This window comes from Delphinus delphis, chromosome 6 (genome assembly GCF_949987515.2).
Source record: "Delphinus delphis chromosome 6, mDelDel1.2, whole genome shotgun sequence".
NCBI classification, from domain to species: domain Eukaryota; kingdom Metazoa; phylum Chordata; class Mammalia; order Artiodactyla; family Delphinidae; genus Delphinus; species Delphinus delphis.
This window is the reverse complement of record NC_082688.1, coordinates 110,433,857-110,447,262: the sequence shown is the minus strand read 5'-3', so window position 1 is coordinate 110,447,262 and position 13,406 is coordinate 110,433,857. Positions and strand designations below refer to the sequence as shown.

The 13,406-nt window shown below is 34.8% G+C and overlaps 1 protein-coding gene across 1 annotated transcript in view; it reads left to right on the top strand.

Moving 5' to 3' along the window:
* GALNTL6 (polypeptide N-acetylgalactosaminyltransferase like 6) overlaps positions 1 to 13,406 on the top strand; it is a 1,143,433-nt gene that overhangs the window by 50,845 nt on the left and 1,079,182 nt on the right. The window lies entirely within an intron of this gene.

Below are 13,406 nucleotides of genomic sequence, written 5' to 3'. Positions count from 1 at the left end.
TTCTTGATTACTTGTGAAAGTATACAATTTTATAAGCATTCTTCATAATTCTTACTCTTATGATTGTACTTAACAACTTGTCTCTAAAGGCAATAATTGTCTATTGAACAACCCCTTTGTTTATATCAAGATTTAGGTTTCAAGAGTGGCCAAACTGTGAGAACTAGTCCCTCTAGTCTATATGCTCATGATTATGTTGTGGGGAAAGCAGTTAAGAAAATGTCAGACTATCCAGTATATAATAAATATGTTCAAATATGAGGTATAGTGATTAAAGAAAGAAATTGGATAGCAAGATACGCTAGCATAGTCATACATTTCATTTCACATTGCTTGTATATTAAACCAGAAGGTATGGCTAAAAAGTAACAAAGTAACACTGAAAGCTGTATATTCCCCACCAACTCTTTCTGTACAGTCACACCACATAAAGCCCCAAATGATATTAAATCTACTTTGTTTGGTGTATCTAGATTATAACATATTTGAGTTGTATTAACCTAATAAAGCTAAGTTTCAGCTTTATGTTTAAAATAGGATGTGTAATAACATTTTCCACCCAGCCCACCTCATCATTTATCACACCTGCAAGATGCTAAAGGCATCTGTGTTGCTTCCTCCTGCTCCATCAAAACCCAAGTGCAGGGCTTCCCTGGTGGCGCAGTGGTTGAGAGTCCGCCTGCCCATGCAGGGGACACGGATTCGTGCCCCGGTCAGGGAAGATCCCACATGCCGCGGAGCGGCTGGGCCCGTGAGTCATGGCCGCTGAGCCTGCGCGTCCGGAGCCTGTGCTCCGCAACGGGAGAGGCCACAACAGTGAGAGGCCCGCATACTGAAAAAAACAAAAAAAAACCCCAAGTGCAGATAGATGAGATTCAAGAATTCACTCACTGTGCCTTGTTGAGATATATTAAGTTTATCTGAACAAAATTCTAAGTACTTAAAGGTAATTAAGCAGGAAAAAAGTGTTTTAAAAATTAAAATATGGGAACCAGTAAAAAAAGAATTAAACATAAAGAATAATAAACACTTAAGAGGTAAGCATCAACATTTATGTGAAAATAATTTCACCTTGGAAATACAAGTCAATGGTAGGTGGCTGCTGGCCTATTGCCTTGATAAATTTTAAGAACCTAGCTTCTTCAAACCAAGAAGTGAACTGTGAAATAAGACAAAAGATGTACAAACATGTGCTCCCTGAAAGGAAAGCAGAAATGGATGGAATGAGTTGGTGGCAACATGGACAAAGTGGTAAGAAATAATGTGAGACAGGCTGAAGGAATGTCCCACATTATAAAGAAAAGTAACCTAAAAAATTAATTGATCAGGGAGAAAATTATGGATTTCAAGGTTACAAAATGCTAATCACATCAATCTATGATTGGTTTTCCTAGAAAGGAAATCAGAATTACTGTAACAAGGGCAATATTAGAATGGCAACATCTTTTTTTCGAGTTGAAGAAAACCTTAAAATCTTATTATTTTATCAACTATCTAGACATTTAGACATTTTAGGTAATGTATTTCAAGTAAAAAAATCATTTTTTATATGCACCAAAGCAGAAATGAAAAGATCCAATTTCAAAACACACATATGGATTTTGTCTAAATTTGTATCTTAAACATTAGATGCAAAAAGAAAATAGGAGCAATGTGCCCAGATTTTTGAGAAATTCAAACTTCAGTGTGTAGAACCAAATGGAAAAGTTGGTCTCAGAGCTAACTCCCTTGCTACAGTCAGACATTTCCATGATTGTGCCCAGCCTACATGAGACTTCATGAAAGAAGCAAAAACACTAAATTTAATCATTTCAGTACTTAGAAATAGATGGAAAGCTTCCCAAATTATTAAGGAGTCAATGTAATTCTGAAGTTAAATATAATAAAGACTGTCTTCTCACCAAACTAACTCTTCACCAAAAAAGGACTAGTAATTTTTGTGAAAAGAAAATCTAGCATAAACTACATATTAGCCAATAGAATGCAACACTGAATTAAAAAGACTGCCAGATTAACTGTGGTAGTTTAAAATCATAAAATTAGATAATACATTTTATCATATGATCTATTTAATAGATCCTAATAAAGTAATTGATAAAATTTAACATTAATTAACTAATTGAATGAATTCTTTCTTAATTTTAAATGGAAGGCCACTTAAGATATCTTTTATAGTCCAAGTGTCAATATCATACTCAAATATTCTCATTAAAATGAGAAAAATATATTTAAAAGCTAGTTATAAATACTATTTTTAAACATTTGTTTGGAAGAGATAATACAATTTGAAAGCAAAATCAGAGGCACAGTATTTCACGGTAAAGTTGTTTTTTTTCTTTTTCAGATGGTCATGATTTCTTGCCCAGAAAGCCAGAAAGATTCAATTAAAAATTATTTTTAGAAATATTATATTTGTAGTAATTTACAAAATAAATATAACAAAATCATCAGCTTTGTTTATAAACCAAGGGTTGTCCGTTAAAACATTTAAGAAAATGCTCTGCCCATTTTAGTAAAATGCTTTTATAATATATAAGGTATAATAAGCTTAGAAAAAAATATATGGCCTAGGTGATGAAAACTATAAAACTGTAGAAAGTAATGAAAGACACTATAGATGAAATAATAGCATACCATTTAGAGATAAAATATTTTTCTGGATAGGAAGGTCCCATAATGTCAAATATTGGTTTTAATTATGTCAGTATAAATTGATAAACCTATAAATTACTGTTGACCCTTGAACAACACGAGGGGGTGGGTCCACTTATACGTGGATTTTTTAATGTTATCTACAGTTGATTGAATTCACGGATATGGAACCAAGGGTACAGAGGGCCAACTGTAAAGTTATACTCAGATTTTTGACTGTGTGGTGGAGTTGGGGCCCCTAACTCAGAAGTCGTTCAAGGATCAACTGTAAATGTTTCCAATCCAATTGACAAAAGTCCTAAAGTTTATCTTGTATAATAAATATGTTAAAGTAAACCAGAGAATTCTGCAAAATAAAAATGCAGTCATTCTTATCTCAGGGCACAGAACCATATTCTCCCAAATGCCAATCAGAAACCTGGGAGTCACCAATGATTCTCTACCTCTTCTCTCCCCACATCCTTCCAATCACATTTTCCGTTCTGCTTACAAAATAACTCAAATTCCCCACAGTTTCACCTTTACTCTCCCAACTATAAATCAGACCATTCTCGTTTACTTGCTTCTATGCACAGCTTGCTATCAATGTCCTGCAAAGACACAAAGTAGCCACAGTGATGTTTTTTTTAAAAAATCAAATCACATTATGTCACTTCTTTGCTTAAAATTCTACATGAATCCAACACAAATCTTCAAATATAGTCCACAGTCTTTAATACGTGTTAAGATAAAGTTAGCACTTACTAGGTAGCAGTGGAATTAACAAAGTTCTATATGATCCTGGTTCTGCTTGCCTTTTCTAACTTCTTGTACTACTATCCTCAGAATTGTGTCTTATTCATGGTGAAATTCTTACATTTTCTCAGAATCTATCATTTGAGGTTTTTCAGTTTTTTTAATCCTGTACCTTTTTTTTTCTCCTTATTTAACTTTTGGGTTTAATCTTAGAAATTTCTTACTCCAAAAGGCTTATTCTTTTTTTTTTTAATTTTTATTGAAGTATAGTTGATTTACAATGTTGTGTTAGTTTTAGGTGTACAGCAAAGTGAATCAGTTATACATATACATATATCCACTCTATTTTTTTTTTTAAGATTCTTTTCCCATAGAGGCCATTACAGAGTATTGAGTAGGGTTCCCTGTGCTATACAGCAGGTTTTTATTAGTGATAATAATAATATATATATAGTATATAGTAGTGTGTATATGTCAATCCCCATCTCCCAATTTATCTCTCCACCCTTATCTCCTGGTAACCATAAGTTTGTTTTCTACATCTGTGACTCTACTTCTGTTTTTTAAATAAGTTCATCTGTATTTTTTTTTTAGATTCCATATATAAGTGATATCATATGATATTTGTCTTTCTGTGCCTGACTTACTTCACACAGTATGACAATCTCTAGGTCCATCCATGTTGCTGCAAATGGCATTATTGCTTATCCTTGATTCCAGAGATTTCAATTAAATGTCCCTCTGTGTGTTCTTTGTACTTCCCAGATCACTGCACATAATGCATGTAATTTACTTGTTACTTTAACTGTCTGCTAAGCATATGAAAATGCCAATTGGCTGTGCCAAATATGGAAGAAAAATTACTTTATAATTTTATCATGAAATCATCTGATTTTAGCACTGATGCTGTGAGTAGCAGAAAATTAATTTCTGTAAATTCAGGGGTATTAGGGTTGTGTCTAAACTCTGGGAAGTTAATCCACCAAAGGAATATAGTGAGCCTCCAAGAACTGGCCCCAAAGAAATGGAGATCCAGGAATTGCCTGAGAAAGTATTTAAAATAATTGTTCTAAAGATGCTTAGAGAGCTACAAGAAAACGGAGATTAACAATTTAATAATATCAGATAAATAACAAGAACAAAATGAGAAGTACAACAAAGAGATGGAAAACAAAAAAGAACCGAACAGAATTTTTGGAGGTGAAGAATAAAATGACTTAACTGAAAAATTAAATACAGAGATTCAATATCAGCCTTGTTCAAGTAGAAGAAAGAATCAGTGAGCTTGAAAATAGATCAATTACAATTAGCCAATCAGGTGATCAAAAAGAAAAAAAAAAGAATGAAAAGGAATGAAGAAAACCCACGGGACTTACAGGACATCATTAAGAAAAACAATGTTGAAGTCCCAGAATAAGAAGAGAGGAAGAAAGGGGTAGGAAGCTTATTTAAAGAAAGAATGGGAGAAATTTGGACATCCAAATTATGAAACTAATTACCCCAAAATTTCAATCCAAGACTACCTTTTCCAAGACACATTATAATAAGGCTATCTGAAATCAAAGATAAAGAGAGAATTTTAAAAGCAGCAAGAGCAGAAAGAAAAAACGTCATACTAAGGTATTTCACATAAGGCTATCAGCAGATTTCTTAGCAAAAATCTTGCAGTGTAAGAGAGCATGGGATGACATATTCAAAGTGCCGAAAGAAGGAAACTGCCAGACAAGAATACTTTGCCCATCACTGTTCCTTCATTATGAGAAATGTTGAAAGACGTTCTTGAAGTTGAAATGAAGGATGCTAATTGGTAACATGAATCGTATAAAAATAGACAACACACAGGTAAAGATAAGTATATAGTCAGATTCAGAATACACTTATGCTCTAATATGATGATGTGTTAACTATTTATAATTTGTGATGGGTAGACAGTATAAAAAGATGTAAGTTATGACATCAAAAACATAAAAGTATGGGAAGTAAAATGGTAGCATTTTTGTATGCAATCAAAGTTAAATTGTTATTAATGTAAAATAGACTATTATATCTATATTTTAAGGAAGGCTTATGGTAACCACATAGCAAAAACCTACAGTAATGGCCAAGAGGCACATGAAAAGCTGCTCAACATCACTAATTATTAGAGAAATGCAAATCAAAACTACAATGAGGTATCACAGCAGTCAGAATGGCCATCATCAGAAAATCTACAAACAACAAATGCTGGAGAGGGTGTGGAGAAAGGGATCGCTCTTGCACTGTTGGTGGGAATGTAAATTGATACAGCCACTATGGAGAACAGTATGGAGGTTTTTAGAAAACTAAAAATAGAATTACTGTATGACCCAGCAATCCTACTACTGGGCATATACCCAGAGAAAACCATAATTCAAAGAGGCACATGCACCCCAGTGTCCACTGGAGCAGTATTTACAATAGCCAGGACATGGAAGCAACCTAAATGCCCATCGACAGATGAATGGGTAAAGAAAAAGTAGTACGTACATACAATGGAATATTACTCAGCCATAAAAAGGAATGAAATTGGGTCATTTGTCGAGACGTGGAAGGACCTAGAGTGTCATACAGAGTGAAGTAAGTCAGAAAGAGAAAAACAAATATCGCATATTAACGCATATATGTGGAATCTAGAAAAATGGTACAGATGAACCTGTTTGCAAGGCAGAAATAGAGACACAGATATAGAGAACAAATGTATGGACACTAAGGGGGGAAAGCGGGGGGGTTGTTGTTGGTGGTGGGATGAACTGGGAGATTGGGATTGACATATATACACTAATATGTATAAAATAGATAACTAATAAGAACCTGCTGTATTAAAAAAATAATAAAATTAAAAAAAAAAAACCTACAGTAAGTTCACAAAGATACAGAAAAGGAAATCAAAGCATACCACTACAGAAAATTATCATTTTAATAAGGAAGGCAGGAAGAGAGGAAGAAAGGAACAAAAGGACTATGAAACAACCAGAAAACAATGAATAAGATGCCATTGGTAAGCCCTTACCGATTAATAATTATTCTAAATGTAAATAGATTGAATCCCCAATCAAATGACACAGAGTGGCTGAGTGGATAAAAGAACAAGACCCAACAATATGCTGCCTGAAGGAGATTCAGTTTTAAGGACATACATAAGCTCAAAGTGAAGATATGGGAAAAGGTAGGCTTTTCAAGTGGAAACCAAAGAGAGCAGGAATAATTATACTTAAATCAGAAAAAAATACATTTTAAGTCAAAAATGGGAACAAGAGACAAAGAAGGTCATTGTATATTGATAAGCGGCCAGTTAATCAAGAAGATGTAACAATCATAAATATATGTGCACCCAACATCAGAGCACCTAAATGTATTAATCAAATGCTAATGGATCTGAAGGGAGAAATAGACAACAATACAATAAAGAGTAGAAGACTTCAGTATGCCTTATTCAACAGTGAACCAATCATCCAAACAGAAAACCAACACAGAAACGGACTCGAGCCATGACTTTTACCAATTGGACCTAACAGATATATAAAGAACATTCCATCCAATAGCAGCAGGGATACACATTCTTTTCAAACGCACACAGAACATTCCCAGGGATAGACAGTATGATAGGTTACAAATCAAGTCTTAGAAAATCTAAGACGATTGAAATCATACCAGGTGTGTTCTCTGACCACAGTGGTATGAAACTAGAACTCAAGAACAGCAGGGAAGCTGGAAAATTCACAAGTATGTGGGGAATTAAACAACATACCACTGAACAACCAATGAGTCAAAGATGAAATCAAAAGGAAAATTGTAAATATCTTGAAACAAACAAAAATGGAGACACAGCATATCCCTAGGAAATGCCCACCACTCTCTTCACCCTCATTATCCCTAAGCATTACATTAGTTGTTTTGCCTGCATCCTTGAGTGGAATTAGTAATAATGGTAAGTTAGACCAAAATTCATAGGAAATTTAAGAAAGCAGTAGCCCTGTGTGGTGTACCAACAGAATAATGACACATAAATAAGTTTTATTTAGATCTAGAAAGAAAATTACTACTGGGGTTCTGGAACTCTAGCTCAGATTACTAAAATATCATGTTCTGAAAATTATTGCTTTTTTCACATATTGTACTAATCACATTGTCACTAAAATTTAATAACATAACTTGAGCTATCAAAAGAGATCTACAGGATACCTGTTTTCTCAGTGATCTAAAAGTATAGTAGAGAGAAATAAGTGTAGTCACGCAGGTAGGTTAGGTGTGTTGTAAAAAATCCTAGGTTATATCCTTCACAGTGGTGTCCTTAAACTCTGAATGTGAACTTTGAAATTACTACACTAGGAGAAGAGATTTAGTTCCAAACCAGCTGTCATTTTAAATATGTTTACATACATTTTTGTGGCAATTTTGTTGAATATACTTTGTTAAATATATTTAAATACATCTTTGTTTTTATGCACAGAGCAAATCCAGTATGTCACGTTATCCTATATGGCAGAAATATTCGCATTTCTTGCCAAATGAGACAATTTATGGTTCTTCCTTGGAGCATGCTTGAAGCCATAGCTTAATTATGGTCTAAACCAGATAGCTATATTTATCCTTTAGATGTATTGCCTTATATTAATGATAAAGCTATAAGGTTGATTTTATATTTCATATGTATAATAAGCATATATCACATATATGTATATGTATTTATATATCATATGTTTATACATATATATGTGTGTATGTGTATGCATATATATGTGTGTATATAGACACATATATATGGCATACTAAAGGCAATTTTTATGAAATTTGTATGGAAAACATTCCTAAGAAAAATAAGATTTGATCTAAGATGTTTAAGGCCCTAAACTCAATAATCTCTAATTTAATAAAGGAAGGGACTTCACTCTTTTGTCTTTTTGTTCCCTCTATTAGTATGTTAAGGCTGCTGTAACAAAGTACCACAAAATAAATGACTTAACAACAGAAATGTATTGTCTCACAGTTCTGGAGACTGTCCAGTCAGGAGATCTGAGATCCAGGTGAGGATGGGGCCATGCTTCCTCTTAAGGCACTAAAAGAGGATGTATTCCAGGCCTCTCCTGGCTTCTCATAGCTCTCTGTCCTCACCTGTTCTATGATGCATGTCAGCCCATGTCCAAATTTCCCCCTTTTGATAAGGACAGCAGACTCACTGAATTAGGACTCACCCTAGTAATCTTATGTTAACTTGATTACCTCTGCAAAGACCCCCACTTCCAAATAAGTCACATTCTGACACAGCATTAACTTGGGGGGATGCAAGTCAACCCATAACACTTCCTATATCTGGCATGGTGATTGCACGTAGCTGATATTCAATAAATATTTGTCAATAGATTTTTAAAAATGTATCAATGGGAAGACAGTTGAATTAAACTCATACTGAAATAATGACCCCTGAGATGATTATTACTATAATAGGAAGAAATTGTATGTGTATATGTATTTGTATTCAAGGTCAGAACTAAACATTGGGTCCAGAAAACAAGAAAATTTTTAGGTCATGTGGGAATAATTCAGGGGTAGCAGCCAGTTTTGCTTATTTTCCTTTTTTCTAAATTGTAAAGAATGATGTTTTCTCCATGATCACCAGAAAAATGCCATTTTGGACATTGGTAGAACAAATTCATTAGATCAAATTCAAGTGAATTGCACTCAGCACTGTTTACTCTGTAATACTCATTCAGTGTACGATGCTTACACACATTTGAATCTACTATATGCTCTTTTGCCTTAATCTACTTTGTTGTTGAATTTATAGAATTTTGTGAATGAAGTAGAGATGTAGTATATTAGTCAGGGTCCTCCAGAGAAACAGAAACAAAAGAGAAGATAGATAGATAGATAGATAGATAGATAGATAGATAGATAGATGGATGGATTTGTTATGAGGAGCTGACTCATGTGATTATAGAGGCTGAGACTTCTATGATATGCAATCTGCAAGCTGGAAGACCCAGGAGAGCCAATGACGTAAGTTCCATTCTGAGGGCAGAAAGATGTCCCAGTTCAGTCATCAGGCAGAGATAGAAAATCTCCCTTCCTCCACATTTTGTTCTATTCAGGATTCCAACAAATTGGGTGATGCCCACCCTTACTGGGGTGGGAAATCTTTTATAGTCAGTCTACACATTCAAATGCCAATCTCATCTGGAAACACAACCACAGACATACCCAGATATAATGTGTAATCAAATATCCAGGTACTCTGTGGCTCAGCCAAGTTGACACATAAAATTATCCATTATATATGGATGAAATTGTCTTTCCAGATTTTGATCCAGCATAGCTTGGTTTAAATTAGGAGGAGAAATTCTGGAGCAAAAGCATCAGAGTATAGCTCTATCCATCACTTTCAGAATCCTGCCTAGTTTAGGAGTCCAGGATGTGATTTGATGGGCTCCTTCTTAGGTTGCTTCCCTCAACCTAATCCTGAAATGCCATTTTTCTTTTCCTACTGATTTTTAGTGCCTCTAAAAACTTTACAGTAGTGATGTATCAGTCTGCCTACTCCTTTTATAATTAGTCATCCCAATTTTCCACAGAGAAAAGAGGGGTTCTACTCTTGTGTACTATCTAGCTTTGCCAGTATGAGTTAGCAGAGGATATGTGTGTGAGAAAGTGTGTATGTGCTTTTGTGTGTGCGTATGTAATCCCTTCGTCATAACTCGTAGGGTGTGGGGTTGGAGTAGGGCTATGACATCATTATTAGCGTTACTGAAAAGTAAAGAGTCTTCCAATTTGAGGTCAACTTGAATGAAAAAATGATGGGGAAGCCAGGTCTTCAGCCAGGCTCAGGAAGAGCCTGCACCAGATGTTGAATGCCAGGAGGATTCTCTCATCATTTCATGACTGTATTTTGCTTCTATCTGCGCATTAGATTTATTCTTCTGCATTGATGGCTGGTTTCCTTCATAGGACAGAAACATGCTTAACAACAGCTTTTGAACCTAACCTTGCACAGTTTCCATTAAAAACAAATTAAGCACTGACTCTCATTTTCATTTCATGTTTCAAAAATTTCCTAGGGGAAAATCATGATAGGAAAACATTTAATTGGTCAGAATGGGGTTTATTCCTGGCCCATCAACTGTGCTGGGAGGGGCTTCATGTAAGTTCACGGTCACTGCTGGTACAGCCATGCAGAGTTGGTAGAAGAGTGGTTTGCAAGAGAAGTCATCATGTTTTTCTTCCATAAGAAGAAAAGGAACTGAGAACCAAAACAGGTGACTCTCACAGCAGGGAACAAAATACTGAAGTTAAAAAATAATCTCTTCTTCTGTAAAAGCCCTTGTGATAAGACATCAAGAAATAAAACACAAAATATCACAACCCCTGACGTCAAGAAGGACACTACATAATGATCAAGGGATCAGTCCAAGAAGATATAACAATTGCAAATATTTATGCACCCAACGTAGGAGCACCTCAATACATAAAGCAAACACTAACAGCCGTAAAAGGAGAAATCGACAATAACACAATCATAGTAGGGGACTTTAACACCCCACTTTCACCAATGGATAGATCATCCAAAATGAAAATAAGTAAGGAAACGCAAGCTTTAAATGATACATTAAACAAAATGGACTTAATTGATATTTATAGGACATTCCATCCAAAAACAGCAGAATACACTTTCTTCTCAAGTGCTCATGGAATATTTTCCAGGATAGATCATATCTTGGGTCACAAATCAAGCCTTGGTAAATTTAAGAAAATTTAAATTGTATCACGTATCTTTATTGACCACAATGCTATGAGACTAGATACCAATTACAGGAACAAATCTGTAAGAAATACAAACACATGGAGGGTAAAAAGTACACTACTAAATAACGAAGAGATCACTGAAGAAATCAAAGAGGAAATCAAAAATTACCTAGAAACAAATGATAATGAAAACATAATGACCCAGAACCTATGGGATGCAGCAAAAGCAGTTCTAAGAGGGAAGTTTATAGCAATAAAAGCCTACCTCAAGAAACAAGAAAATCTCAAATAAACAACCTAACCTTACACCTAAAGCAATTAGAGAAAGAAGAACAAAAAAACTCAAACTTAGCAAAAGGAAAGAAATTATAAAGATCAGAGCACAAATAAATGAAATAGAAACAAAGAAAACAGTAGCAAAGATCAATAAAACTAAAAGCTGGTTCTTTGAGAAGATAAACAAAATTGATAAACCATTAGCCAGACTCATCAAGAAAAAAAGAGATAAGACTCAAATCAACAGAATTACAAATGAAAAAGGAGAAGTAACAACTGACACTGCAGAAATACAAAGGATCATGAGAGATTACTACAAGCAGCTATATGCCAATAAAATGGACAACCTGGAAGAAATGGAGAAATTCTTAGAAATGCACAACTTTCCAAGACTGAACCAGGAAGAAATAGAAAATATGAACAGACCAATCACAAGCACTAAAATTGAAACTGTGATTAAAAATCTTCCAACAAACAAAAGCCCAGGACCAGATGGCTTCACAGACAAATTCTATCAAACATTTAGAGAAGAGCTAACACCTATCCTTCTCAAACTCTTCCAAAGTACAGCAGTGGGAGGAACACTCCCAAACTCATTGTACGAGGCCACCATCACCCTAATCCCGAAACCAGGCAAAGATGTCAGAAAGAAAGAAAACTACAGGCCAATATCACTGATGAACATAGATGCAAAAATCCTCAACAATACTAGCAAACAGAATCCAACAGCACATTAAAAGGATCATACACCATGATCAAGTGGGGTTTATCCCAGGAATGCAAGGATTCTTCAATATATGCAAAGCAATCAGTGTGATAAACCATATTAACAAATTGAAGGAGAAAAACCATACGATCACCTCAATAGATGCAGAAAAAGCTTTTGACAAAATTCAACACCCATTTATGATAAAATCTCTCCAGAAACTAGGCATAGAGGGAACTTACCTCAACATAATAAAGGCCATATATGACGAACCCACAGCCAACATCATTCTCAGTGGTGAAAAACTGAAACCATTTCCTCTAAGATCAGGAACAAGATAAGGTTGTCTACTCTCACCAGTATTATTCAACATAGTTTTGGAAGTTTTAGCCACAGCAACCAGAGAAGAAAAATAAAAGGAATCCAAATCGGAAAAGAAGAAGTAAAGCTGTCACTGTTTGCAGATGACATGACACCATACATAGAGAATCCTAAAGATGCTACCAGAAAACTACTAGAGCTAATCAATGAATTTGGTAAAGTAGCAGGACACAAAATATATGCTCAGAAATCTCTTGCATTCCTATACACTAATAATGAAAAATCTGAAAGAGAAATTAAGGAAACACTCCCATTTACCATTGCAACAAAAAGAATAAAATGTCTAGGAATAAACCTACCTAAGGAGAAAAAAGACCTGAATGTAGAAAAGTATAAGACACTGATGAAAGAAATTAAAGATGATACAAACAGATGGAGAGATATACCATGTTCTTGGACTGGAAGAATCAACACTGTGAAAATGACTATACTATCCAAAGCAATCTACAGATTCAGTGCAATCCCTATCAAACTACCAATGGCATTTTTCACAGAACTAGAACAAAAAATTTCACAATTTGTATGGAAACACAAAAGACCCCGAATAGCCAAAGCAATCTTGAGAAAGAAAAACGGAGCTGGAGGAATCAGGCTCCCTGATTTCAGACTATACTACAGAGCTACAGTAATCAAGACAGTATGGTACTGGCACAAAATCAGAAATATAGATCAATGGAACAGGAATAGAAAGCCCAGAGATAAACCCACAAACATACGGTCACCTTATTTTTGGTAAAGGAGGCAAGAATATACAATGCAGAAAAGACAGCCTCTTCAGTAAGTTATGCTGGGAAAACCGGACAGCTACATGTAAAAGAATGAAATTAGAACACTCCCTAACACTGTACACAAAAATAAAGTCAAAATGGATTAAAGACCTAAATGTAAGGCCAGACACTAT